General features: G+C 40.6%; 1 protein-coding gene across 3 annotated transcripts in view; it reads right to left on the minus strand.

Moving 5' to 3' along the window:
• Positions 1 to 27,423, minus strand: part of ATRNL1 (attractin like 1) — a 602,864-nt gene that overhangs the window by 406,562 nt on the left and 168,879 nt on the right. The window lies entirely within an intron of this gene.

The raw sequence follows: 27,423 nt of genomic DNA on the forward strand, positions 1-27,423 counted from the left end.
TTTTATTAATTTTCATGTATTCATTCCTTCAATTTGTAAATACAACATTCCTTAAGGCTCTGGGTAAACATACGCAGTTTTAAAATGACAAACCATTTCTCTCTAATGAGAATCCCCTCAAGTGTTCTATTAAAGGAAGAAAAACGTGTAAATTGTTGCAAAGCCCATTTAAACATTTTGAACAGGGGAAGAAAGTTTACGTTCCAAAGTCAGTCAGTCAGTCATTTGATGATGTTGGTATCTGTTAAGCGCTTACTATGTGCAGAGCACTGTTCTAAGCGCTGGGGGGAGATACAGGATAAAAAGGTTGTCCCAAGTGAGGCTCACAGTCTTCATCCCCATTTGACAGATGAGGTAACTGAGGCACAGAGAAGTTAAGTGACTTGTCCACAGTCACACAGCTGACAAGTGGCAGAGCCGGGATTCAAACCCATGACCTTCGACTCCCAAGCCCGTGCTCTTTCCACTGAGCCACGCTGGTACAGGTATATTGAGCAACTACTGTGTGCAGAGCCCTGTACTAAGCACTTGGCAGAGTACAATGTAACAATAAACACACACATTTCCTGCCCACATCCAGCTTAGTGCTGGGAAGAAAGGTGTTTTCCTTCTTCTACTTGCCTTGAAGACTGAAGTTGGGTGGGTGGGGGTGTCTGTGAACAGTTTTAAAGATGGTTTACATCTGCTAGACATCTCATGAGCCCATCCCATATACCTGAACATCAGTACAATGCTATAGCAGACGGCAATTGGCATCACTAGCCGGAAAACCAGCCATTCTGTTTCTGTGACGAGTATTTTCAGTATTCCATCACATATGACCACAGCCTGATTTCTTCCCAGCTTAGTCTGTTCTGCTCAATTCCTGGATATACAGCTAGAAGTTCATTTTCATGGTCAGGTTAGAAGTATGGCCCATTACAAGCACCATGGGCCACAGTCAAACTAACCGGTCCAGACCTGATCCTCCTCTCACGACCGATCAAGCAACAGAGGAGAGCAGGGCTATGAACTAAGACCAGCTCAGTTAAAACCATCCTATGCAACCATACACAGTAAAGCTTCGGTAAATACCACTGATTTATACTCGAAGACACAACAGGAAAACCAGAAGCTTGCACCATCATCACCAGTGGTTTTTAAAGAGCGCTTACGGTGTGCAGGGCACTGTACCAAACTTTTGGGAGAGCATGCTTCCAATTATCCAAGGAATTGCTTCAAATCAACAAAGAGCACAATCTAAAGAACATAAATCACTCACCATGAATATCCTTTTATATTTGCAACCATGCTTTAAAGCCCCATACATGAAAACATATGATCAATCAATGCTGTTTACTGGGCACTTACTATGTGCAGAACACTGTACTGAGCATTTGGGAGAGTATAATACATAGTGGTGGTAGATACATTCCCTGCCCTCAAGAAGCCTACAGTCCAGAAGGTGCTTTTCAGAATCAGCCAAATGCTAGCATCATCCCTGTCAGTATTTACTGAGCACCTAATAAGGGCTGAGTATTGTGTTGGACACTTGGGAACATACAATAATAGAAAAAAACCACCTCTGCCTTCAGAAAGCAGTAAGCCTAAGTTATGGAAGGGTGACTGGCCTGAAGAATAGGTGACAGCGTGAATGCCTTCACTGACTTTGCTTCTTTAGCAGCACATCTTTCAACAAAGCAAGGCAAAATATCAAATGAAATAAAAACTGGTACATTAAAAGTTCTGTACCCAGGGTACCCGTGGATTAGGAAGAACCTATTAATCAAAAATGAGTAGAGGATTCAGGGGTAACCAGTAATGGGTTAGGCACACAGGATAAAATTTCACCCAGAAGCCTCAAGTAGGTCAATGTAGGGCATCCAGTAGAGTGGCTACATTTAAGTTCAGAATAGCAACATAATGTACAACATACTGAACATGAACCAATCAGGGGTATTTATTGAATGCCTACTGTCTGCAGAACATTTGGGAGAGTATAACACAGTGAGTAGACATATTCCCTTCAATAAATGTGCTTACAGTATAGTGGGGGAGACAGACATTAGAATAAATTCTAGCTAGGAGGAGGTAATACTGTATTAAGTGCACATATTATGAATTTGTAAGGGCTTGGCAGGTGCCAGTGTCTTGATAAGGCGGTTTCAGGGAGAAAGGGTGGGGAGATGCTAAATTAATCGGGGAAAATGGGGAGATCAATTGTTGGATGGGAAAGAGAGATTCAGAGGGGTGGGGTGGGGGGTTGCCGGACAGATTGAGAAGCAGGAACTTCATAAGAATAAAGAGTGTGAACTGGTGCGTAGTGGGACAAGGGATTCAATAAGGAGGAGGGAGAAAGCTGATTGAATGCCTTAAATCCAATGGCTAGGGGTTTCTATCTGAAGTGGAGAACAATAGGTAACATTTTCAGGTTTTTGAGGAATGGTAAGATGTGCACAAAACAATGTTTTAAAATAAAATGGTAGACTGAGAGGGGAAGGAACCGAGGCAAGTAGGATCAGTGAAGAAGCCGATATAGAAGTCAATCCAATAGTCAGGTTATGATAACAATAATTAATTATGGTACTTGTTAAGCACTTACTATGTGCCAAGCACTGTTCTAAGTGCTACAGTAAATACAAGGTGATCAGGTTGTCCCATGGGGGGGGGGGCTCATACTTTTAATCCCCATTTTACAGATGAGGTAACTGAGGCACAGAGAATTTAAGTGACTAGCCCAAGGTCACACAGCAGACAAGTGGCAGAGTTTGGATTAGAACCTACATCCTCTGACTCCCGAGTTCATCAGAGGATGACATAAGACTGGACCAGTGTGATAGCCATTTAGTTGGAGAGGAAGAAGCAGATTCTAGAAATGCTATGGAGGAAGAACAGACAAGATTTGGGGACATACTGCTCGATGCGGTTGAAATAGAGAGGAGTCAGGGATAACGTCAAGGATAAACATAAGCTTGAGAGACAAAGAGAATGGCAAGTGCTGTGGGAAATTCAAGTGAAGGAGAGGACAGGGGAAGAAAAATGAGAAAACATCAGTTAGGAGATAATCTCTCACTGAAATATTAGCCAGAGCAGTATAGCAGAAAAGCAAAACCTTGGTAGGACTAGGGGACTGTTTGGGAGCCAAGAACAGACATCAGTGGGGAGGGGGAGAGCTCAAACTGCTGGTACACACCCCAAGGGGAAGAGTCACACTTTGTAAGGAGCTTCTTCAGAGATGAATCAATCAAGAATTTTACCATCCTAAGGCACCGGGAGGGCTGGTAGAAGTTTTTGGCAAATGCTTAATAAAATGTTTTCTCACTTTGTCCTTTGGGAAACTGACAAAGTGTGGCATTACCATGGTATCAAGATTCAGATGAAATAGAAAGTCTAGAGAGCAATTATACGACGCAATTTTCTAATCTACTTACTGTAAATCCTGTACTTAATGTATGCCCTAACATCATGGAGGTGGAAGAGGGCCATCTCTCCTATTGGCTGGACGTGGACACTATCAGGGCAAAGCTATCAGCTTCCCTGCTAGGCATTCAATCAGCTTTCTCCCTCCTCCTCATTGAATCCCTTTCTCCCACTAGCAACGCCCCCCAACCTCGCATGCCCCCCTTTCCCCATCCAATAGACTATTGATTTTCCCATTTTCCCTGATTAATTTAGCAATTCCCCAGCCTATCTCCCTGAAACTGCCAGGAAAGAGGCCAAAGGGGGAGTTTTGGCTCCTCTTCTAATCATCCGCTGAAAGGCCGAGTTCCCTCCTGACCTCAAGCTCACCGGGCTACAGGGCCAGGCCAGAATCAACTCTTGATGCCAGCTCGGACAACCACGAAGAAATCCTTCCAAAGACTGTCATTACAGGGAAGGCGTCTGCCAGTTCGGTTGTATTATACTCTCCCGCGTACTTAGTACAGTTCTCTGCACAAAGAAAGCACTCAATAAATATGATTGATTGAGAGTGGCTCCAAACGATTGGTTCTCACTGATCTTGTGCCACAGCCCAAGACACTCAGCAGTGAAAAAGGAGGCAGTAGGGCCAGTGAAGGTGAGTTTGCTCATTTACCATCCGTGGGAAGCTCACCATACTCTAGAAGCAGCAAGGCACAAAGGAAAAAGTCCGGGCCTGGGAGTTAGGGGACCTGGACTCTGATCCCGGCTCCAACACCTTTCAGCTGTGTGACTTCAGGCAAATCACGTAATTTCTCTGTACCCGTTTCCTCATCTGTATAATGGGGTTTAAGCATCTGTCTTTCCCCGGCTTAGACTGTGAGCCCAATGTGGGACAGGCCAAGCTAGGATCACAAGCAATGGGTCCCTGGAACACAGTCAAACCAACTAGTAAGTATTCAAGTACTGTTTACTGCATGAGATGAACATGGGAACAGATCAGATAACAACAGATTCACTAAAAAGCTGCTCTCAGATGATCTGAAGTGAAAGGATCCTGTCCATCCATACAAAGGAAAGAAGAAATGCTTTAAAAGTAAACGGTAGACCCAGAGATTTGGGAGGTAAGAGGAGAAGGAAGATTAGTTTGATGTTCAGCAGTTGGGAATGGGGCACTTAGAGCAGAGTCTTTATGAAGAACTCAAAGAGAGAAACAAAAACAACATTCACCATTGATGACAGCAAATGCAACAGGACACAAAGGAAGTTTCCACGTTCTTTGATTCTGAAGTCTTGGCACAGAGGTTCATCTATTGTTCTTACTGGGAGACATCAGATTTAGAAGGAGATTTAAGGAAAGAACTACAAGCATTAACTGATTTTACTTAATTTGATGTTAAACTATTTAACCTTAGATACATATCAATTAAAATCTACAGATCTATAGAATGCTCTGCTTCTAAAAAAAAAATGGAAAATGACTGGAGGCATTTCTTAAAGGGCAACAAGAGGATTTAAGTCAGGTAATTCAGTTTTTTCTAAGCATGATTCCTGATACATCGCAACAATACCATTAAATTCTCAGTATTATATTAACTTTAACATGGCAAGTTCTCACAAATTATACTTTAATCATTCATATTGGTCCTCTAAATGAAAGAAGTGCATAGAACTACAGTGAAAAGAAGAAAAATTCTGATAACAGAATGACATTAAATATGAGGACAGCGTATTGCCAAAAATCTAACTGGTTGCAAAAAAAGTAATCAAATATTCATGTTTATTCATAAAAATATGTACTACAAGTCCCAGTTCAATTCTGTTTCCAAACTGTTCCAATCTCCCATTAAAGATGCATATTACAGTTCATGTGAATTGCTTTGGATAAGTCGAGAAGTACAGTTCCAATTATAAAAACTGCTACTCAGTGAATTTGTTTTGCCATTATTCAGTTTAGTTATTGCAATAATTGTTTTGTACTTTTCCAAAAAGCCAATATACTTTGTATTTAAAATAAAATGTTCACTTCTGAGATAGGGTTGTTTTATTTCTGGTATCAGCATGTATTGAACAGGTGCTTGGGAACATACAACAGAACTAAAAGAATTGAGTCCTGTCCTCAAGGAGCTTTCAATGAAATATATTCAACTCTAGGGTACCGCCAGGAAAGTAATCTGGGTCAGAGACAAGGAGGTAATGGTGATTACTTTGATGATGTATGTACCAAGTACCGTACTAAGCACTGGTGTAATCACAAGATAATCAAGTTGGACACAGGTCCTGTCCCACATCGGGCTCACAATCTAAGTAGGAAGGAAGAGGTATTGAATCCCCCAGTTTACAGATGAAGAAACTGAGGCCCAGAGAAGTTAAGTGACTTGTTCAATGTCACACAGCAGGCAAGAGGAAGAGGAGGGATTAGAAAACAAGACCTCTGACTCCCATGCTTGGGCTCTTTCTACCTGACCATTCTGCTTCCTATGTGGAACTCTATAGACTGGGCAGGGTCATCCAAGATATTCAAGATCCGCAGGACGGGCATATGAAAACCAACAATTTCATATTTACTGTGAACCCCATGGGGGACAAGGACTGTGTGACCCGATTAACTTGTATCTACCACAGGGCTTAGAAGAGTGCTTGTCACATAGCAAGTCCTTTACAGATACCATAATAAAAATAATATCACATTGCTCTGGTCCATTGTTTTACCTAGAATCCAAGATTCTGAAAGTGTTTGACAAATAGTATCAGAACATTTCTCTAATCTGCATTGGCTTTTAAAAAAGCTTCTCAACACAGTAGTCCTATTTTTCATATTAGAAATAGATTCCATTAGCATGTAAATTTCCCTCAAAACGGTATGATTCTGAGAATTTTTTTGATAAGAATCAGTTTTGGGCTTTTTTCATTTGATTTCCATAGCTTTAGCTCTCAAACTCACATGGTTGCAGTAATCTGCCCACATATGCACAGTAATCCATCCAATGGCAGACTACAAATTATCATTCCCTTTATTACTCCTCTCAGTCGTTATCCGCCACACACATACACCACATACAAACACTTTAGTTCTGCAACATAACATTTTCAGTCATCAGTCTTTAAAAAATAATGTAGAGCTCTAGAGTCTTAACTCCTTGCGGGCAGGGAACATATCTACCGACTATCTTGTTCTCTCCCAAGTGCCTAGTACAGTGCTCAGCAAACAATCCGCATGCAATAAATACCACTAATATATAGAGAACAGGACTGTGATCACAGCAAAGAGAAAAAAAATTCAAAAGATGAAAAACAGATCTTATTATAAACAATAAAGGGTAGAGAAAAGAAAGCTAGGAGATGGCTTATAAACTTCTGCTAGTATACAGGACTTTTGGGGGAGAGGACCAGTTGACCACCAATTTGTTGAACATGGAAAAAGAGGGAAAAAAAATGGAATAAAACTTCTTGCCTTTCAGGTTGGAAAAAATACTGCAATGGGCTAACAAAGACAAATAACTATCTGGAGGCAGTGTGGCCTAATGAAAAGGCCACAGGAGTGGGAATCAGGAGACTAGGTTCTAATGCCAGCTCTGCCTCTGTTGAAAGACACGGGGGGAAGAACTTCTCTGGGTCTCAGTTTTCTCATCTGTAAAATGGGGATGAAAATAGTTTGTTCGTTCATTCATTCAATTGCATTTATTGAGCGCTTACTCTGTGCCTAGCACTGTATGAAGCGCTTGGGAGAGTACAACAATAAACAGACACATTCCCTGCCCACAACAGGTTTACAGTCTAGAGACTGTGAACTCCTGAGTCTTAGAGCCGAAATGATGTACTCAGCCATCTCTTATAGAGTTACTTGTAGACAGAGTGGTACAGAGGTGAGGTAGCACGTGTATCCCATGCCCACTGGGATTTGGACATCAACAGACCTACCACTTTTCCTCATTGGCAACTCTTTATTGTGGCAGAGGAAAATTGGAGAAGTTAAGACAGAATGGCTCTATCTGCCTAGGAAGTGATTTCCTGCTTTAAAGACATTTATCTCTATAGTGTCCATGTAGGCAAAGAGGCCAAATTCACTCAAAGAACCTACAGAATCAGGTTCCCAATTAAACCTCATCTTATAACAGTGAGATCAACTTGAGAGATAAGATGCCAATGCTGTGTATTGTAGCTATCATTAATAATAAGAGGAATAATTATAATAGTGCTTGTTAAGTGCTTATTATGTGTCAAGAACTGCACCAAGCCCTGGGGTGGATACAAGATAATTAGGTCAGAGTCCCTGTCCCACATGGGGGACACAAACTAAGTAGGAGGGAACAGGATTTAATCCCCATTTGACATATGTGGAAACTGAGGCAAAGAGAAGTGACTTGCCCAAGGTTCTGCAGCAGACCAGTGGTGGATCTGGGATTAGAAGCCAGATCCTCTGCCTCCCGGACTCATGCTAGGGTAATGGTACCCAAAAAGAGGAGTTTCAATTGGAGCTTTCCTAAATCCACTTTTATGTAGTACTTTTCCCTCTCTTGATATAAATTGACAGTTGTGACATCCTACCTGAATTACTGTATTTCCATTCAAAACAATGTCAGTCTATTTCTGATTGTTACCATACATTTTCAAAAAAATCCTTTTTTGAAAAAGAATTACATCAAAAGTGATAATGATGAGATTCAGTGATTGAGAGGCAGCATGGACTAGTGGATAGGGCAAGGAATGAGAATAAGGCAAGCTGGGTTCTCATCCCTACTCTGCATTCCAATCCCAACTCTGCACTTATGGGCTGTGTCACCTTCAGCAAATAACTTACCTTCACGGAGCCTAAGTTTCCTCATCTATAATATGGGGATTAAATACCTGTTTTTCCTCAATCCTTACACTGTGAGTCCCACGTGGGACAGGGACAGTGACCGATCTGATGAACCTGTATCTTCCCCAGTGCTTAGCACAGAGCTTGGCAATACAGTAAGCATTTAACAATGCCATAGTTATTACTAATCACTAAAGACAAAAATTCAATATAGATTAATTATTCAGATTTCTTGTATTCATATTAATGAGCAAAACTCATAGAATCGAAGAACTATGCAGATGTCTTCGAGCCAAACACAATCACATTTATTTTCCTTCCACCCATGGAACACAGAGAGCACCTGAGTTTCAAAACAACTAAGGGTAATTAAAGCAGTTACCAGAAAATATGGAATCCTGGTGAATTGCAAAATTCAAACAAAAAGGACACTCAGATTTGCTAAAAGAAACTCACTACAGATCAGCAAGGGCTGCAATGAAGGAACCTATATAGGTTTCAGAGATGCCCTTTCCCTAATCTAGTTCAATTGCTTCCAATTGTTACTTCCTCTATTTGCAATGCCCTGAAATATTCTGGCACCAACTGTAAGAACTTGTACATTCCAAGCGCTTAGTACGGTGCTCTGCACATAGTAAGCGCTCAATAAATACTACTGAATGAATGAATGAACTCCCCTCTGGACCTTTTTGTATCTGCAGCAGACCTAATAAAGTTTCTTCAGAATTACTGAAAAATGCTTAATGTCAGAAACTTGTTAACTTAAACAGGGAGTAAACAGAGGAGGCCTCCTTCTAAGAAGCACTGACACCTGGAAGGGAAATATCAAAGCTGACACCATCGGTCCCAAGCAAATGTTGTTGCACTCCTGTGGTTTCATGTGCAGATGAGCGAAGCTGAGAAATTCTTTAATGTTATTGCATTTTGAGATATTTCAGAAAGGGCTACACTGAACAGCACTCATCAGATATTTTATTTATACCCCAGACTAATTACAATAGACCATGAACTGAGGTTTCACTGGAAGCCACTCTGGCTCCCTCACCTCTCTCCCTGCCTCTCCTCTCGAAGGTTCAGTCAGATGGTTCAAGGGACTGGATCAGTCATGCACAGACGAGAACCAGATGCAACTAGACTTGAGAGAGCTCTAACATCCTCCTGCTACTACTGTTTGATTCCCACCAGAGACGAATAAGTACTAGCTGTAGCAAAGACTTATCTGGAATCTGGAAATACATCTACCTAAGATGGCTTGGCCATCAATCTGTCTGACACCAAGAAGCTGGCCCAGATGCCATCTTCAAATTTGTTTAAGTCCTATTCTTCTACGATTACTGGTAAGCTGATTAGGGTCCTGCTGAACTCTTCAAATGGCTAGCAGCAAAACTGGAAAGGAAAGGGGAAAGGGCTACTGAGACGAAAGGGACAAGGCCTACAGAGAGGAATGATAATAATAATAAATTATGGCATTTGTTAAGCACTTAATATGTGCCAAGTACTGTTCTAAGCGCTGGAAAAGACACCAGATAATCAGGTTGTCCCACGTGGGGCTCACAGTCTTAATCCCTATTTTACAGATGTGGGAACTGAGGCATACAGAAGTTAAGTGACATGCCCAAAGTCACACAGCTGATAGGTGGCAGAGCCGGGATTAGAACCCATGACCTCTGACTCCGAAGCCAGTGTTCTTTCAATTAATCCACGCTGCTTCTCAATTGGGGTGGAGGGGATCGGGGGGGAAGAGAGAGCCCCAGAAAGGAATTCAGATTGGCTGATGGCATCCACTCAAAGAACAATTCTAGGTGCTTAGGCACCCACAGAATATTCCTACGAATATTATCAAGAATTTTGTTCATTCTCAGTAGGAGATTCCCATGCCTAAGAAACATCAATCGTACAATCGTATTGTTAGAAGGGGAGCTGAAAGCCCATTTGGCTCAGTTCCCTGCCACAGGCATGACTAAGAAATTCAGGACATATGCTTGACAGTTCTCTTTTTAAAAGCTCTCTGGAGATGAAAACACTACAACATACGTGGGTAGCTTGCAACAGTATTTTATCACCCAGACAGTTCAGAAACATTCCAAAGTGCAACTGACCTTTCTCCAACTATAATTTAAACATACTTCTACTTGTATAGCATTCTACACTCAGAGTGAACTATGTCCTCCTTATAAAGACGAAAAAATTATAATCCTGAAGACAGTTATTGACTCACCGCTTAGTATTATCTTCTCCGGTGCAAACAGCCCCAATTATTTTAAGCTTTTCTTATAGGCTCTATTTTCCATTCGTTAAATCATAATAGTTACTCCTCTCTGGACCCCTGCCAATTTCCTCTCATCGTTTTAGAACAGGGTGTCCGAAAGTGGATCCAATATTCTAATGTATTTGACAACACACGCCGTAATCAGCAAGATTATTCTGACCTTCAAGGACCTCTTTTTGATGTCATAAACAGATGGCTCCACTCCCTCTCACTATTTCGGCAGACATCATCATCAATCAGGAGTCACCGTCTCCTCTAAGGAGTGACTACGGTGGGGCCAGACAAAAAATGAGTATAATTAGCACTCCCGCCTTCCTTTTCCAGGGAACCTTCCAAAATTGCCAGCTTTGTTCTCCACCAGCATGATCACCGTAGGCATCTCTAGTGAGCTATATAGTAGGAGTCACACTAGCGAGGCACCCAACGCGAGGTGGAAGTTGACCAAATGATGCAGCAGCCAGGGTCCAACATCATATACAATAACAGAAGCTCACCAGGAGAAATAGTGTGTATTTTTTATAGCATTTTGCTAAGCGCTTACTATGTGCCAGGCATTGTTCAAAGCGCTGGGGCATATCCAAGCTAATCTAGTTGGACCGGGTCCACGCCTCACGAGACTCACAGCATTAATCCCCATTTTATAAATGAGGTAACTGAGGCACCGAGACATTAAGTGACTCGTTTATGGTCTCACAACAGACAAGTGAGCTCCATGTGGGACAGGGGCTGTGTCCAACCTGATAAGCTTGTCTCTATCCCAGTGCTTAGAACAGTGGCTGGCACATAGTAAGGACTTACAAATACCATAAAGTAAATGTGGCAGAGCCAGGATTAGAATCCAAGTCTTTCTTACTCCCAGCCCATGCTCTATGTACTATTTCACACTGTATCAAGGTGTCATGTCAAATAAACAGTAACAAAAATAATACAAATAATAATTGCGTTATTTAAGCACTTACTACGTGCCAAGCACTGGGGTAAACACAAGATCGATCACCAGTTCTCATTACCAAATTTTAGCAGCTGAGGCTTAAACAAACCATAATTTTTACCTTATTGTGCCATGTGAAGTTCCTATAGAAACCTTACCATAATATCATTTTATTAGTAACTTGGAGTTTTAAAAAAATCGGTAATAAGAATATAAAAGTAAAGGTCAGCACACCCAAAAATCCTTAACCCAACCCTGTGCATATCACGGCCTTCAAGACAAGTGTCTTTTTCTTCATTTACCAACGTAGCACTACCTTACTAAGGGCATGTGAATAGGCTATTTTTGAAAAATATATATTTAATGACGTTATTTGCCTAATTTTCCATTGTAATTTTTTTAAATAAAGCCTGTGCTCAGTGATGATTTTTATGGAAACAAGAATACATGCGTTACTGGTGTTTGGTGAGTGGCTAGCCGATATACGTTAGAATCCCATCTATATGTGACAAAATGTCCTTTTGTTGATCCAATGAAGGACATTAAACTCCTCACTCTAGGCTTCAAGGCTCTCCATCACCTTGCCCCTTCCTACCTCTCCTCCCTTCTCTCTTTCTACCGCCCACCCCGCACGCTCCGCTCCTCTGCCGCCCACCTCCTCACCGTCCCTCGGTCTCGCCTATCCCGCCGTCGACCCCTGGGTCACGTCCTCCCACGATCCCGGAACGCCCTCCCTCCTCACCTCCGCCAAACTGATTCTCTTTCCCTCTTCAAAACCTTACTTAAAAATCACCTCCTCCAAGAGGCGTTCCCAGACTGAGCTCCTCTTCCCTCTCTACTCCCTCTGCCATCCCCCCTTTACCTCTCCGCAGCTAAAGCCTCATTTTCCCCTTTTCCCTCTGCTCCTCCACCTCTCCCTTCCCATCCCCACAGCACTGTACTCGTCCGCTCAACTGTATATATTTTCGTTACCCTATTTATTTTGTTAATGAATTGTACATCGCCTTGATTCTATTTAGTTGCCATTGTTTTTACGAGATGTTCTTCCCCTTGACGCTGTTTAGTGCCATTGTTCTTGTCTGTCCGTCTCCCCCGATTAGACTGTAAGCCCGTCAAACGGCAGGGACTGTCTCTATCTGTTGCCGACTTGTTCATCCCAAGCGCTTAGTACAGTGCTCTGCACATAGTAAGCGCTCAATAAATACTATTGAATGAATGAATTATATAATATTAATGAGTAATGAAAAGAGCTTATATAGCAGGAAGGCTCTATATGGGTAACCAAATATACTACAAAGGAAATTATTTTCCAGAGAAATGCTTGCAATTCTTCATAAACTTTCCACACACTAGATTCAAGCTTTTTCGATTCTTTGGTTCTCTTTTTTCATAGTCTAATAGTTCACTTTATTCAAGCTTTTTGACTCAAGCCTGCACAAGATAATAGGCTCCAATTACATTTACCATCTTTTCATAACTGAGGAAACCACATTTGTTCCACACACCCGCATGGAAATTTGTCCCAAGTCAGTTTGTTTAAATCACACAATAATGTGATCTTTTTATGTATAACACTTTATATAATGCTTTTATATGATGCTAATGATCTCTGTGCAATTCTATAAAATAGTATGTTGATCCATATTTCAATATTTAATAAGAACTCTATATCAAACTGTTTATTTCCCCAAACCCTAAAAAGTGTAATGACAGCAGTGTTGCTCTGACATTTCAAATGGAACAGACCTGCTTTTGCTGCAGACCTGTTTTTTTCTTTCTTCAGCACCTTATATTCTCAATTACTTCTATTTTCTTAAAGTCATCCTCTATTCAATAAAATTATTTAATAAATACCTCAATTGGGAATATCACCAACCAGGGTTAAATGTGGAACTTCTGAGTGTCACCTCAAAATTTCAACTTACTGAGGCAGTAACTTGCCACGAATACAAAATATCAACTATATGTTCAATAAATTAAATAAATGAAATGGCAGAGAATGGATTCTCAAAAAGAAAAACTCTCTTTTGGCAGGCTTTCCATGAAAACGATCCAAAAATTCACTCTATGTGAATTATTCAATGTTTGCAGAAAATTTGAGTACATTATCTGAAACACTCAATTCTTTCACTAGGTTTAATGGTCAGCAGTTAAAACTTTAATTAAAGTCATAAATTAATACAATGCTTTTCAAAAGTGTTACATTTCCCAAAACGAAAAATTCAAATTTCTGAATACTCCAGCAAGAAAACTTTTAGCTTAATTTTTGCAAATGTTTGATTAGGTTCAGCACTCCTTTATGCTGTGTGAACATAAACTGCATATATTTTCACTACTTAAAAATAAAAGTTGATATTACAAACTCAGTGGCATTAAGACCTAAATGAAAAACCTCTGAGTGCTTTTTTGAACACTGAATACTTTTTTTGGCGGTTCTAAATATTGACCACCTCAAATGAATTGTTTTGAAAAGCATCCCAATGACTTAGTAGTCACAGTGCCTATATGATCTCAGCTCCTGATTGTAGCAGGAGAACAGGAGCAGTGGGGCCTAGTGGATCAAGAACAGGTCCGGGGGCCAGCAGCCCTGGGTCCTAATCCCAGTTCTGCCACTTGCCTATGTGACTTGGACTTACTTTTACTGTGCCTCAGTTTCCTCAACTGCAAAAAATTGGAATTCAATGCCTGTCCTCCCTCCTAATTTACTGTGGGACAGGGGCTGTATCTGGCCCAATTAATTAGTTCCTACTCCGGGTCTCAGAACACTGCTTGACACAGTAAACTCGTGACAAACACAATAAAAAAAACTGGACTTCCAGGATAACATACTTTCTCAAATGCTTAGTACAGTGCTCTGTACAAAGTAAGCGTTCAATAAAATACCCCTAATTGATATATAACCAATGATTCAAAAATGGAGGGGGTTGGAGGGAGAAGAGGGATGAGAGGAGAAGTTGGAAAGATGGAGAAATTAAAGCAAAGCTAAAACAGACACGGGGGGGACATCAGATACACGCACACAGACACAAACAGGCCTGAAGATGCCCTTCAAGACAAGCAGAGACCCAAAATCAAGCTAAAGCAGGAAAAGAAAATAATGGGAGCAGCTGCCCCCGCAGCTCGCTCCCCAGAGTTACTGGTGCACCTGCTAATGATGCTGCTAAGTAGACTTTCTCTGGGCAGAGGCAGGAAACAAGTGCTGAGAACTCCAGGATGCTACAGCAGTCACAGCTGCCTCCGTCACTTACTCCAACAGTTTACCTTCCAATGTGGTTCATATCATCTCTAAACTGCCTCTGCCTCCCTGGCGTCCTCACCTCCAGAGTCAAAAGTAGAACTTGCAGTGAGTTGCAGGACCAGAAAACCCAGAGGATAAGGTCCTGTAATGGGCGGGATCGAGTCACTTTCTGAATAATCCTACACAGATGCCTTTTGTCTGCTCTAATCTACCTCATCACCAGTTTGGGGTTTTTTAAATTTTGACTTCCCTTTCTGAATAGCTAATACATACAGCTGTCTTTTTCAAAGTTGATATTATAAATGGTAAGATCTTAACCATGTGAAATTACTTTCACGTAATTTCTGAAGAGACCAGTTCTGAGCCACACTGCTTTTAGCAGTTGTTTGCATGAAAAACTAGCTCTGAACTGCACAATGAGTTTGTGTCCCTGGCAGGACTGTCTCTTTTTCAAGTCCGCCCACATTGTGCCAGGAACTGTATTGAGCACTTGGGTAGATCCAAGGCACAGGTTGGACACAGTCCACATCCCACATGGACATGTCCCACTTGTCTGCATTCAATAAGAGTAGACACTGTCAGTGATGGGGGAGTTTACAGCCTTGCAGTGAACAAACTACTGGGATTGGGCTTGAGCTGCACTCTTTTAACATCCAATCTAACTCTCTTGATAAAGTTTTCATGGGAATTTGTTTCAAATATTGCTATTATCATTTTGAGGGGTTGCTCTGGTCAAAAGATTCCTTTCCTACCTTAGAGAGAGCCAAAACCATGTGTGGAAGAACTTCTTGAAGCAGGACCGGTGACTAGAAGCCAGCTCTTCTGGTACACTGCTCCATTTTCATCCCACTACACCACACTGCCTGCCCATTATGCTTATACATTACTTTTAGCTTTCAAAATGTGAAACAAATGGCTCAGAGGGCTAAAACCACCTCTACATTCTGGATACTGATAAATTCCAATAAACTTCCACATTTAATATAAAGACGTCCCAGGCACAGTATAAATGCATAGATGTCATGAAGGAAGGAATCATTTAAATTGCATATATGTCATATGGTGAATTACTCTAATAGTATATTTGAATCATTCCTTAAAGCTTCCATACAGTGGAAATTATGTGCAGCATAGCATGCATCCACTTCAAGAGAAAAATGGAGAATGCTTGAAATTTTTGTGAAGGGACCTATTATTGAAATCATCTACATTTTCCTGAGGCCACTGAGGAATCTGACAGAAGAGGAAATCTTAATGATGCAAGTATGTCATTCTTTCCTTTGCATTACTGCGAATATTTGCCAAGCCAGAGCCTTGACAGACTTTCCAAAATTTATTACCAAGAACAAATCTGGACTTGCTGTGTGACGACTGGCCTACTGTGTAACCTAGGGCAAGTCAACTAAACTCCCTGCACCTCAGTTTCCTCTTTTGGAAATCCTCATAAGAGAATAATAATAACACCTGCCTCTCCCTAGCCTCGGGGATGTAGCGAGAATTAAATATGAGAACTGGTATTTGGGAAAAGAAAAATGCCAGACAAATGCCAGGTGATGTTATATTGGAAAAGAGGACCCTAATGAGTTACTAGATGATTGATATAAGGGGGTCAAGCTGCTAGAGAATCATTGAGCATCTCTGTGCCGTCTTCCCCAAGGCAAACCTTCTCACTGAGACTCTGCAATACCATGCTTAGCCCAAGAGATCAGACACCTAAAACTCCCTGAGAGCCAGGAGCTTGCTAAGTTTAATTATTAAAGTTCTCCAGGGATAGGAAAAAGGCAAGGTCAGACTGGAAGAATACAATTCTTTTGGGGTTATTTAACTACTGCTTCCTTAAGTGATTCAGATCGAAAGAAACTCTGCCTGTCAGATTTCCTTTGCTTTGTCCATCAGCCGAAGCAGTTGAGCAACTCCTAATTGCTCAAGGTTGGAAAGCAAAGACATGTCCCAGAAACGAAGGCCAGCTCTGGGTTTCTATGGGGGATTTAAGGCTTGCCTCTGGGAACCTGAGACAAGAAGGGTTAGAGCGAGGCTCTAGGAGCCCAAAACAAGAAGGTTAAGCTTATGGAGTAGAAACTAATGAACGGTTAAAATTACAAGGGAATTAATGAAGGGATATGGCATGGTTTGGGGGAAACCAAAACAAGCTGAATTACAATCTGGGGGCTCAAAATCAGAAAGTGAAGAAGCAGGACATTGCTTCTGAACCCAGGTGTACAGTACTGCATGCAAGAAACCCCCATTTCATGTATACATTTTCACGTATCCACCCTTCAGAGCTTATCCATCACTTTCTCATTTCCTTCCTCTACACTGTAGGATCTTCCTCTACATTGTAAACTCCTAGTGGACAAGAAACATATCTACCAATTTTGCTTTACTGTACTTTCCCAAGTGCTTTGTACAGTGCTCTGCACACAGTAGGTGTTTAATAAATACCATTGATTGATTCAGTTTACATCTTCCTGCTTTCCCGTTAGATTGTAAGCTATTCAAAGGCAAAGAGTGCCTTTTCAACTATTACTCTAAGATCTCAAGCACCTAGTACAATTCTCTTAAACAGAATAGGTGCTCAATAAACAGTGAGTGCTCTTATAATACAGGATTTCACTATACATTTCAGATGGGATGCTACTGGTGAACACTGAAAGCTTTCAACGATGCCTATCGATCTGGACAGAACACAAGGTAACGGAAGAAAAATTTGGGAACACGCACCTGGCTTTGAAAATGCAGGTTTTCCTTGGAGACAAACAACAGAAGAAAAAAACCTGGTCTGTTCCCTCAAGAAGCTTACAGTTCAAGGATACAAAGAGTTATTATTCAGAGTATTAACCAAAAACTTTTTGAAACAGCAAGAAGTGGGAGCAGGGTTCACAAGTTTACTGCTATAAATTCTTGGACGAAGGTCTAGGAGGGGACTCTTATTGGGTCCCATTTCTGTTCTTCAGATGTGGTGAAAGGAATAGCCAAGCCTACCCCATGCTTAGCAATCACCTCCCAGAGATCTCTTTCTCCTTAGGCCTCCCTGCAGCTATATCCTTGGGACTATCTGCTTCTCCTGAACTCGAACACACTGCCAATTTTTGATTCAAACTTGAGCAGTGTGGCCCGAAGGAAAGAGCACAGGTTAGTCAGTTAATCATATTTGGTCAATCACCTTTACTGAATATTTACTATGTGCAGCGCATTGTACTAAGCACTTGGGAAAATAAAAACAACATGACGGATACATTTCCTTCCCACAATAAATTCAGTCAGATGACGTGGGGTCTAATCCCTGCTCTGCTATTTGCCGTCAGAGTGATCTTGGGAAAGTCACTTTACTTTTCTGTGCCTCAGTTCTGTACAAAAGAGTGCGTCAATATCCATTCTCCTTTGTGTGAGCCCCATTTAGAACAGGAACTGTATCTGACTTGATTGTCGAGGATCTACCCGAGCTCTTAATACAGTGTGTGGTACATAGTAAGCACTTTAAAAATATCACAATTATTATTAGGTTGCCAAGAATTCTGAATGTTTTACCATTCTTTAATTCACATAAATTCCCAAATTTATAAACACTCAATTTTTGGAATTTGAACACCTCACCTACCACTATAGTACTGAAGATATTACAGCTACAGAATGTTCTTTAAAGATAGTGAGATAGCTGCTTATTCACTGATTCGGTGATTGCTAAATAAGAATATTATTGCATGTAAAAATTTAGCAATCAAGATTCTAAACTACAAAATATTAATCATCAATAATTGCTATCCTTAGAATGGGAAAAATGTATTTTTATATCTTTCACTGTTAACCGTGATATAAAATCCATTTTAATACTGTATGCCTACATAATTGTAGTTTTTTATAATTGCCTTTTTGTTTCTTTCATGATAAAATTTCAGCATTAATAATTGGTAATAAATTTGAAGCAAAAAGGTAAGGTGGTTTTCTTCTCAACCATCACAAAGTTGGCTTTCTGCTTGTCATTTAAAAATGGCTATAATATCTATCAATATAAATACAGGTGAATAGTTCACCAATTAGAAATAGTTGTTGGAAGAGTAAATACATTTTCCTATACTAGAATCTTTTCAATAGACATATAGCATCAGAAGTGCTTACCTAAACAAGTGACTAATTTACTGGGAAAATGCATTTTCTTTTTCTGTGCTTGTCAGCATTCAAGATTACAAATCTTTCAGGTCCAAACTACTACATTAAATTACAAACCCAACAATAAATGTTTCTAAAGGAAGCATAACCATTTTAGCTAAGTATTGGAAAGGTAAAAAAAAAAAAAAAACACTAGCAAAACACAGCAGAGAGTAGAGAAAAATGATCTGAACAATTCAAGCCAAAAATACTTTTATCAATCAACTGGATATTTTCAAAGAAACTGTTCATACCATGAATGAAACCAATTCCCTCATTTCTCTGTTTCATTTTACTAACGCAGATCTGGCTCTTGTCCACCAGAAAGACATACATTTTCCATTTGACATCCCAATTTTTTACCGTAGTCCCCATTTTCTCAAATCAATTATTGGGCCAGACCCTCTCTAGAAGATTAGGATATTATTCCCAGTAGATTTTTATGAAGAACAAGAAAGAGTACATTAGTCCTTTTCATTTATAGGGCTTGACTTCTTCCAGCACTGGGCTTGAAATAGGATGTGCAGCTAACCCATTTGGGGATTCTCTTATAAGCGAGGGATTCTTAGATTAACTATTAGTAATAACTCTAATGATCACGACAACAATTGTTTTATTTAATAAGTGCTTACTATTTGTCAAGCACTGTTCTATGCACGGAGGTAGAGCCTACATTGAGGGAAATCAGGTTGGATCTAATCTCTGTAGCACAGTAGGCCTCAAAGTCTAAGTAGGAGGGAGAACAGATATTGAATCCCATTTTACAGTTGAGGAAGCTGAGGCACAGAGAAGGAATTGACTTGCCCAAGGTTACACAGCAGGAACATGGCAGATCTGGGATTAGAACCCAAGCCTTCTGACTCCCAAGCCTGCAGTCTTTTCACTAGGCCACGCTGCTTCTGTGTTGAGCACTATAAAAAAGACAGATCTTTGCCTACTCCCAAAATGGCTGGTGGGTAGGAGAGCTTAAGATGTTCATGTAAGGGAAGGACTGTTGGAAGTGATGGGATTTGGGGATACAAGTAGGCACAAAGAGGTAACCTATCAGATTTGGGGAGAGAGAGTGTTCCAAGGTGGAGGAACAGAGTTGAGAATCAAGTACAGTTTTAAGGTGAGTTAGGGAAAAATAAAGAGAACAAATTCTATTCTAAAATGCTTAGGGGTATCAAACTGAAAAATGCAATGGCATCGTTACACGCCAACTGAAGGTTCTTGTTTCCTGAATTATACGGCATCCCACCATTTCCAAGATCCACGTTCCTTTCTGAGTCTCTAAGCATTGTGGTGGCATAGAAACCTTGAGTCTAGTGACAAGGAGACTCAAGGCCATGAACACGGGAACTTCCTCCCAGTTTTACAGTAGAGCTGAATTGATTGCATCAGATCTGGGAGTTTTGCCACTCTTCGTGACTCTGAGTATTGCAATGTTAGAGTGAAAGTATTAGTGAGATTAAGTGCTAGAGTTAAAGGAATGACTTCATATCTTGGCAAATGAACTGTTTTTCATAAAGGTCATCCCCAGTGGGGGATGGCATTAAGGGCATTAAGCCCTTCAATAAGCCATTGAAGGGCTGCAGCCACCTCTTCAAGACACCCTCTTAATTGTTATCAATAAATGCGTCAATTAATGGTACCAACTGAGCACTTACTGTGTGCAGAAAACTGTACTAAACGCTTAGGAGAGTACACTAGAACCAAGTTGGTAGACAAGTTCCCTGCTCACAGGGAGCTTACAGCCTAGAGGGGGAGAAAGATGTTAACATAAATATATAAATAAGGGTGGAGGCCTCCAATGATACTGTGGTGACGTCCACACCCAAATCAGCACCAAGAGATTAACTCTGGTAGACTGGTTTGCCCTGAAATCCATATGGACTGTAATTGGCTTCCTGTGTGAAGCTTGGACTGGAGAGTTTTAAAGTTCCTATTTAAACAGCATCTAGCTATATATTGCTAAATGAGAAAAATACATTTGCTACATGATTACTGCAGTACTTTAATCCCCAACTAATCAATGGTATTTACCTAGTGCTTACTATATACAGAGCACTGTACTAAGTACTTTGGGAGAGTACCATACAACATAATTAGTAGATATGCTCTCTGCCCATACGAGTTTGCAGTCTAGAGGGAGAGATAGACATTAATGTGAAAGAAATATTTAAAATATATAATTCAAAGATACATACATAAGTGTTGCGGGGTTGGGGGTGAGGCGAATATCACATTTCCAAAGGTCACTGATCCAAGTGCAAAGATGATGCTGAAAGGAGAGTGAGTTGGGGAAAAGAGGGCCTAATCGGAAAAGGCCTCTTAGAGAAGATCGGCTATTTGCAGTTGCAACTGCAAACTACTGCTAGTAGTTACAAACAGTAACCGTTTTCAGTTCCAACTCCGTAAAACAAACTACATACTGAAGGGCAAAACAGTATTATTAGCAGCCAAGTGAGTCACTTCAGTGCATTAACTCAAAACCTGTTGAATGAACACATGCAGTGATGAATAATTCCTACAGTGAGAAGCAGCATGGCCTAGTGAATAGAACATGGGCCTGGGAGTCAGACGACCTGGCTTTTAATCCCAGGTCTGCCACTAGTCTGCTGTGTGACCTAGAACATGGGCCTGGGAGTCAGACGACCTGGCTTTTAATCCCAGGTCTGCCACTAGTCTGCTGTGTGACCTTGGGCAATTCACTCAACTTCTCTGTGCTTCAGTTTCCTTAACTGTAAAAATGGAGATTAAATCCTGCTCTCTACCTAGACTGTGAACTTCATGAGGGACAGAGACTATGCCCAACCTGATAACCCTGTATATGCCCAATGATTAGAACAGTGCTTGGCACATATGCACTTAAATACTATAATTATTACTATTACATTGTTACTGCCGATCAATCTACAAATAAGCACCTGTGAGCATCGTAGATACAAATATTATCATTAAGATTTGATGAATCTCAAATTCAAGAGAAGCCGTATGCCATGACTGCTGAATAACCACAGCATCCATGGGACTGTGGCATAAAATCACCAAGTCAAGGATGAGGATGAAGACAAGAAGGAGGAGGAGGGAAAAGAGGAGGAGCAGCAGAGAAAATTCTGGACACCTAATCTTGTGAAAAGTGATTGCCTTTAGTACAGTGCTCACGTGCTTAGTACAGTGCTCTGCACACAGTAAGCACTCAGTAAATATGATTGAATGGCTTATCGCTTCAAGAGGAGAGGAAATGACATTTCTTCCTATAGTAGCTATCCTTTAACACCAATGCTGACTCCAGTAATGAAACGGTCGACACTGCAAGGCGTGCAAATAATCCAGGATTGGAAGCTATCGACGGTAAGTCTAGAAACAATCCTCTCGCTCTACACCCAGGAAGTGATCAGGGAGTATGAGGCTGAGAATAGCTATTTTCTGTTTCTTAGAAAATGAAAATGTTTCAGAGTAGGTTCTGAAAGCAACTGGAGCAAGAAAAGCAAAATTTAAAGTACTCATGCTTTCAAGATTTCAATGAGGGGCAAGAGACTGGCCCTCCATTCAGTGGGGCTGAAAAGACAAGCAAGAAATACAAAAAAGAGTTAGAGACAAAGAGAAGGAAAAGCTTAAGTGCTATCTCAGGAGTAGATCCAAGATAATCTGGTCATAAAACAGCTCCCGTCCCACTTGGAGATCAAAGCCCAAGTAGGAAAGCGGGGTCTGAACCCCTACTTTACAGATGAGAAAACTGAGGCACAGCAAAGTTAAGTAACTTGCCCAAGCAGGTAAGTGGCGGATCCAGGATTAGAACCCAGGTCCTCTGACTTCCAAATGTGTGTTCTTTCTACTAGTCAGTTAACTGTATCTGTTGAGTGCTTACTGTGTGCAGAGCACTGTACTAAGCACTTGGGAGAATTCAACAATATAGCAGATCTATTTCCTGCCCAATGAGTTTACAGTCTGGTCCCTGCTACTCAGGTTAAGAGAGACAGAGGAAGAGGAAGAATGAAAGCATGAGAGAAAAGAAAGAGAGTGAGAGTAGCTTTCCCTGACTGGCAGAGGGACTGTCGGGATTCCCAATGGTGGGGGTTAGGCAGCCTCTCTCCCAAGGGGAAAGACCCAGTGGCAATCCAGTATCGGGGGATCAGCTTCCTCTCCCAGGAGTCAGCAGTCCCTAATACTAAAAACCGTAACTCCTTATAAACCTCAATTACCAAATTATTATGGCACAAGGAAGAATAGAGTTCACTGTCTTCCAATTAACATGAGAACTGAATAATTACTGTATGAAATCTTCAGAATCTAGCACACTTTCCTTAAAAAATTACAACAAAGAACTTCCAGGTATTCCCCCAACTCGTTGCGGGGAGGGAATCTGACTGCTTATTTCTCTTGTATTGTACTCTCCCAAGCACTTAGAACAGTACTCTGAACACAGTTAAGTGCTTAATAAATATCCCTGAGTGATTGCCATTGAATTATGTTCTAAACAATATTTTGAGTTTTTAAAGCATTAAAATGGTATGTGATTTTGAATAACTACTAAGCTAATTTTTCCATTTTTATAACTCCCTGATAGTTCATCAACTGGAATTTACTGCAAATTCATCTAGATACTCTTTACTAGACACAGCTAGTATACCAAATTAGACCAAACTCATTTTTCATGGTGCAAAACCACTAGCAAAAAAGTAGTAGGCAAAATCAGGGATCAAAAAGTCAAAGTCACCTACTTAAACACTACTATTTAAGAAAATTTTGAGAAAATCATGCTAATTCTTTCACTAGAAATCTGTTACGCTATTCACATAGAAAAGTCAGAGACTATATTTGCTAATGCCACTTCTCTTAATACCTAAAAAGAACGGATTATCATCAATAGAAAGGCAGTCTATCATATCATACTCTTGAACAATCCCCTCATCCACTGAATTATATACCTTCGTGATTTTTCTATGGAATTTCTAGCCTACTCAGGATACTAATTGGAAAGGCAAATTGTTAGCTGTGCAATCCCATCTTCCCTTGTACTCTCCCACGGGCTTAGTACAGTACTCTGCTCACAATAAGTGTGCTCCTGACTCGGCCACCAGTCTGCTGTGTGACCTTGGGCAAGTCATTTCACTTCTCTGGGCCTCAGTTATCTCATCTGTAAAATGGGGATTGAGGCTGTCCAAATGGGAGAGGGACTGTGTCCAACCCGATCTGCTTTTTTCCACCCCAGCGCTTAGTACAGTGCCTGGCACGTACTTAAGGGCTTAAAAAATCCCATTGTAAAAAAGTAAGTGCTCAGTAAATACCAGTGACTGATGGATTGATTCCCTTCTTTTTATGGTGGTCTTTCTGAGCATGAAATTTTGTGAGATTTCACTCGAGAGGGCTGGCCTTGGGAACACATTGGAGACTTTTTTCTGCACAAAAATCTACTTCAAATGAAGAAGAAGGGTGATCTGGTGGATACAGCATGGACCTAGGAGTCAGAGGACATGGGTTTTAATCCCTGCTCCACCACTTGTATGCTATGTGACCTTGAGAAACTCACTTAACTCCTCCTCATCTGTAAATTGGGGATTAAGACTGTAAACCCCAACCTGATTAGCTTGTATAATAATAATAATAATGATGGTATTTGTAAAGTTCTTACAATGTGCTGAGCACTGTCTAAGCACTGGGGTAGATACAGGGTAATCAAATTGTCCCACGTGGGGCTCACATTTTTTAATCCCCATTTTTACAGATGAGGTAACTGAGGCAGGGAAGTTACGTGACTTGTCCGAGGTCACACAGCAGACAAGTGGCGCAACTGGGATTGGAACCCACGACCTCTGACTCCCAAGCCCGTGCTCTTGCCATAACCCAGTGCTTAGTACAGTGCCTGGCACACAGGAAGCACTTAAATAACATAAGCAGAAACCTCCTCATTTGGGCTGGCAAGTAAATCAATACTCTTTTTGCTGTTTTGAAGGTTCAGTGGTTCTGAGTTTGCTTTTGGAAACAGTCTTCAGAGACATTCCAATAGCACAAGATTCGATGCCACACTGGAATGTGAAGTAGTTCCAAATACCATCCACAATTAATGGATTATTCAAAATCCTTCAAAAATGAATTTGTAAGAAAGAGTCCTCAGATAAATTGTCAAACAGTAGATTGGGAAAGTTCCTTCTGCAATTCAATAGTATGACAGACTAGTTTAAAAGATTAGGAAAAGATTCTCTGTAAAAACAAGCAAAAACTGAAAAATTAATGACTATATGGCTGATCTCTGTGTGAAATCATTGGGAAAGACACACTTTCATTAATTACAAGTGCCGATTACCATAGACTTGTAAGATTTATCATTAACGAATATTTAGAGTTGCTTGGTTCTGTTTATGCAGCTATTAAACTTTGCATTTCCTGCAAAGTACTTATACATCACAAAGTTAACAATCCAAACAATGACAGCCCCCCCCCAAAAAAAAAATCAGTGAATTAGTCTTGGAGCTTTGATTAAAGTGCAGTTGCTTTTGGTCTACTATAAGAATGTCTAAGCTTAGCGGAAGGTGTTTCGAACACACTTTCCCCCTTTCTATCAGTGATAATGAAAATATATAACTAATGCAGTGGAATCTATGATGGGACAAAGAACTGAGAAGCTGATGTTAATTTCATCGGTATGACTGATGACTCGCAAACGATACTCACCATCAAATGGCAGGGCAATATTTCAAACAACAAGGTCCGAAACCAAATCAACTCACCAAAATCAAAGCAATGTAGATAATAATTAGTAATTACAATTACTAATAATTGCAATTTTGTTAAACTTACTATGTGCCAATTGCTAAGATAATCGGGTCAGACACAGTCCCAGTCCCACACGGAGCTCACAGTATAAGTATAAAGAAGAACAGGTACTGAGTCCCCATTTTACAGAGGAACAAACATAAGCACAGAGAAGTTAAGTGACTTGCCAAGATCACACACAGCAGGCAGGTGGAGAAGCCAGGATGAAAACCCAGGTCCTCTGACTTCCAGACGTGTGCTCTTTCCATTAGGCTATGATGCTTCTCACGCTCACAGCAACCCAACTCTGCTGGACGGGATGGGAGAGGATTGTGGATGACAGCAGGAGGCCCAAACAGCTGCTCCACAGAAAATTTCCACAGAAAATTGGTCGGGAGCACATATAACTCCAGAGAGCAGAACAAATCATGAGATGGTGGGGTAAAGCTTCAAACAATGGAACACAGCATTGGATCACTGGTAGATCCCCACAACAGATGGATAAATCTTACAGAGAGAAATCAGAAGAGGGGTCGCTCTCTGAGAAGAAATGTGCCTAGGGGAAAGAGCATCAGCCTGGGAGTCAGAGGACATGGGTTCTAAGCCTAGCTCTCTCACTTGCCTGCTTTGTGACCTTGGGCAAGTCACTTACCTTCTCTGTGTCTCAGTTTCCTCATCTAGAAAATGGATGACAACCAGTCTCCATCCCCCTTAGACTGTAAGCCCGTTGAAGGCCAGAGACTGTGTCCAACCTGATTATCTTGTATCTACGGCAGTGCTTGGTACAGTATTTGACACATAAAAAGCACTTTAAAAATACCATTAAAAAAAAGGGCTTCATGAAGGGGTGGATCCTAGGTGATGAAGCTAAAAACAGAAAGAGGCCCAAGACACAAAACCATGAATGCAAGAATGACCTATCTTTCCTTGAAACAATACAGGAGAGAGCATCAATTCTGTCTCAGTCTGTTCAGTCCTATACACGGCATGTGTAGGAACTCACTAATAGCAGTTTCATTTTCAAATACAAAGGACTACTAAAAATATATATATATATATATATATATATATATATATATATATATATATATAGGGAATATACATATACATATATGAATATATGCATAAATAAATTACAACTTTTATGGAAAGCACATAACCTTAGTTTGAGTTGCATGACCAACCCAAAGAACATATGCATGCTGCTCACAGTGCCTATGTGACAAAACTAGAACACTATTAACAGCAAGCGTACTGTGTGGAATATTGGAATCACACTTCAGTACCACTACAATGGGCAAGTGTAACACCCAAGTATTATAATGGGAGTCTGTACAAAATGTATTACGTTCTCTTCCTTTCCTCTAAGCTCTCCATACACATACCCACACACCCCCCCCCCAAAAAAATAAATAAAACTCTCTCTCTACACATAAACAGAAGACACAATAGGATTTTGGCCACATGAATATGGATTGGAAAGAACAATACTAGCTTGGAGGTCTAAGGTTTATTTTAAAATGAATTAATGTAATCACATTTTAATAGCTTGTCCATGTATAAATACTCCAAAAACCTTTACTTATACTTTATTAGAGCCTTTCCATTATTTCTCCTCATGAATCACTTTCTCTCAGGATGGAGCACAGAACTTTGAATGACTTCATTCCTCATGGCCTTAGAATGATCTCTGTGCTCCCCCTATGACTCCACGTCCTTGGATTTTTTGATAGTATATCATATTTTAGAAATGCGTAACATGGCAGTTTTATCAAAAATAATTTACATAATGCCTTTCATCCAAGGATGGATCGCACATTAAAATATTTTTATATACAAAACTGAGTGTGATATGCAATGTCATAAATCCAGTCAGAAATTCAGGCTGAATAAAACAAATGAAATGTAATGTGAAAAGAAGA

The sequence above is a fragment of the Ornithorhynchus anatinus genome, chromosome 16, assembly GCF_004115215.2.
Source record: "Ornithorhynchus anatinus isolate Pmale09 chromosome 16, mOrnAna1.pri.v4, whole genome shotgun sequence".
Classification (NCBI taxonomy): domain Eukaryota; kingdom Metazoa; phylum Chordata; class Mammalia; order Monotremata; family Ornithorhynchidae; genus Ornithorhynchus; species Ornithorhynchus anatinus.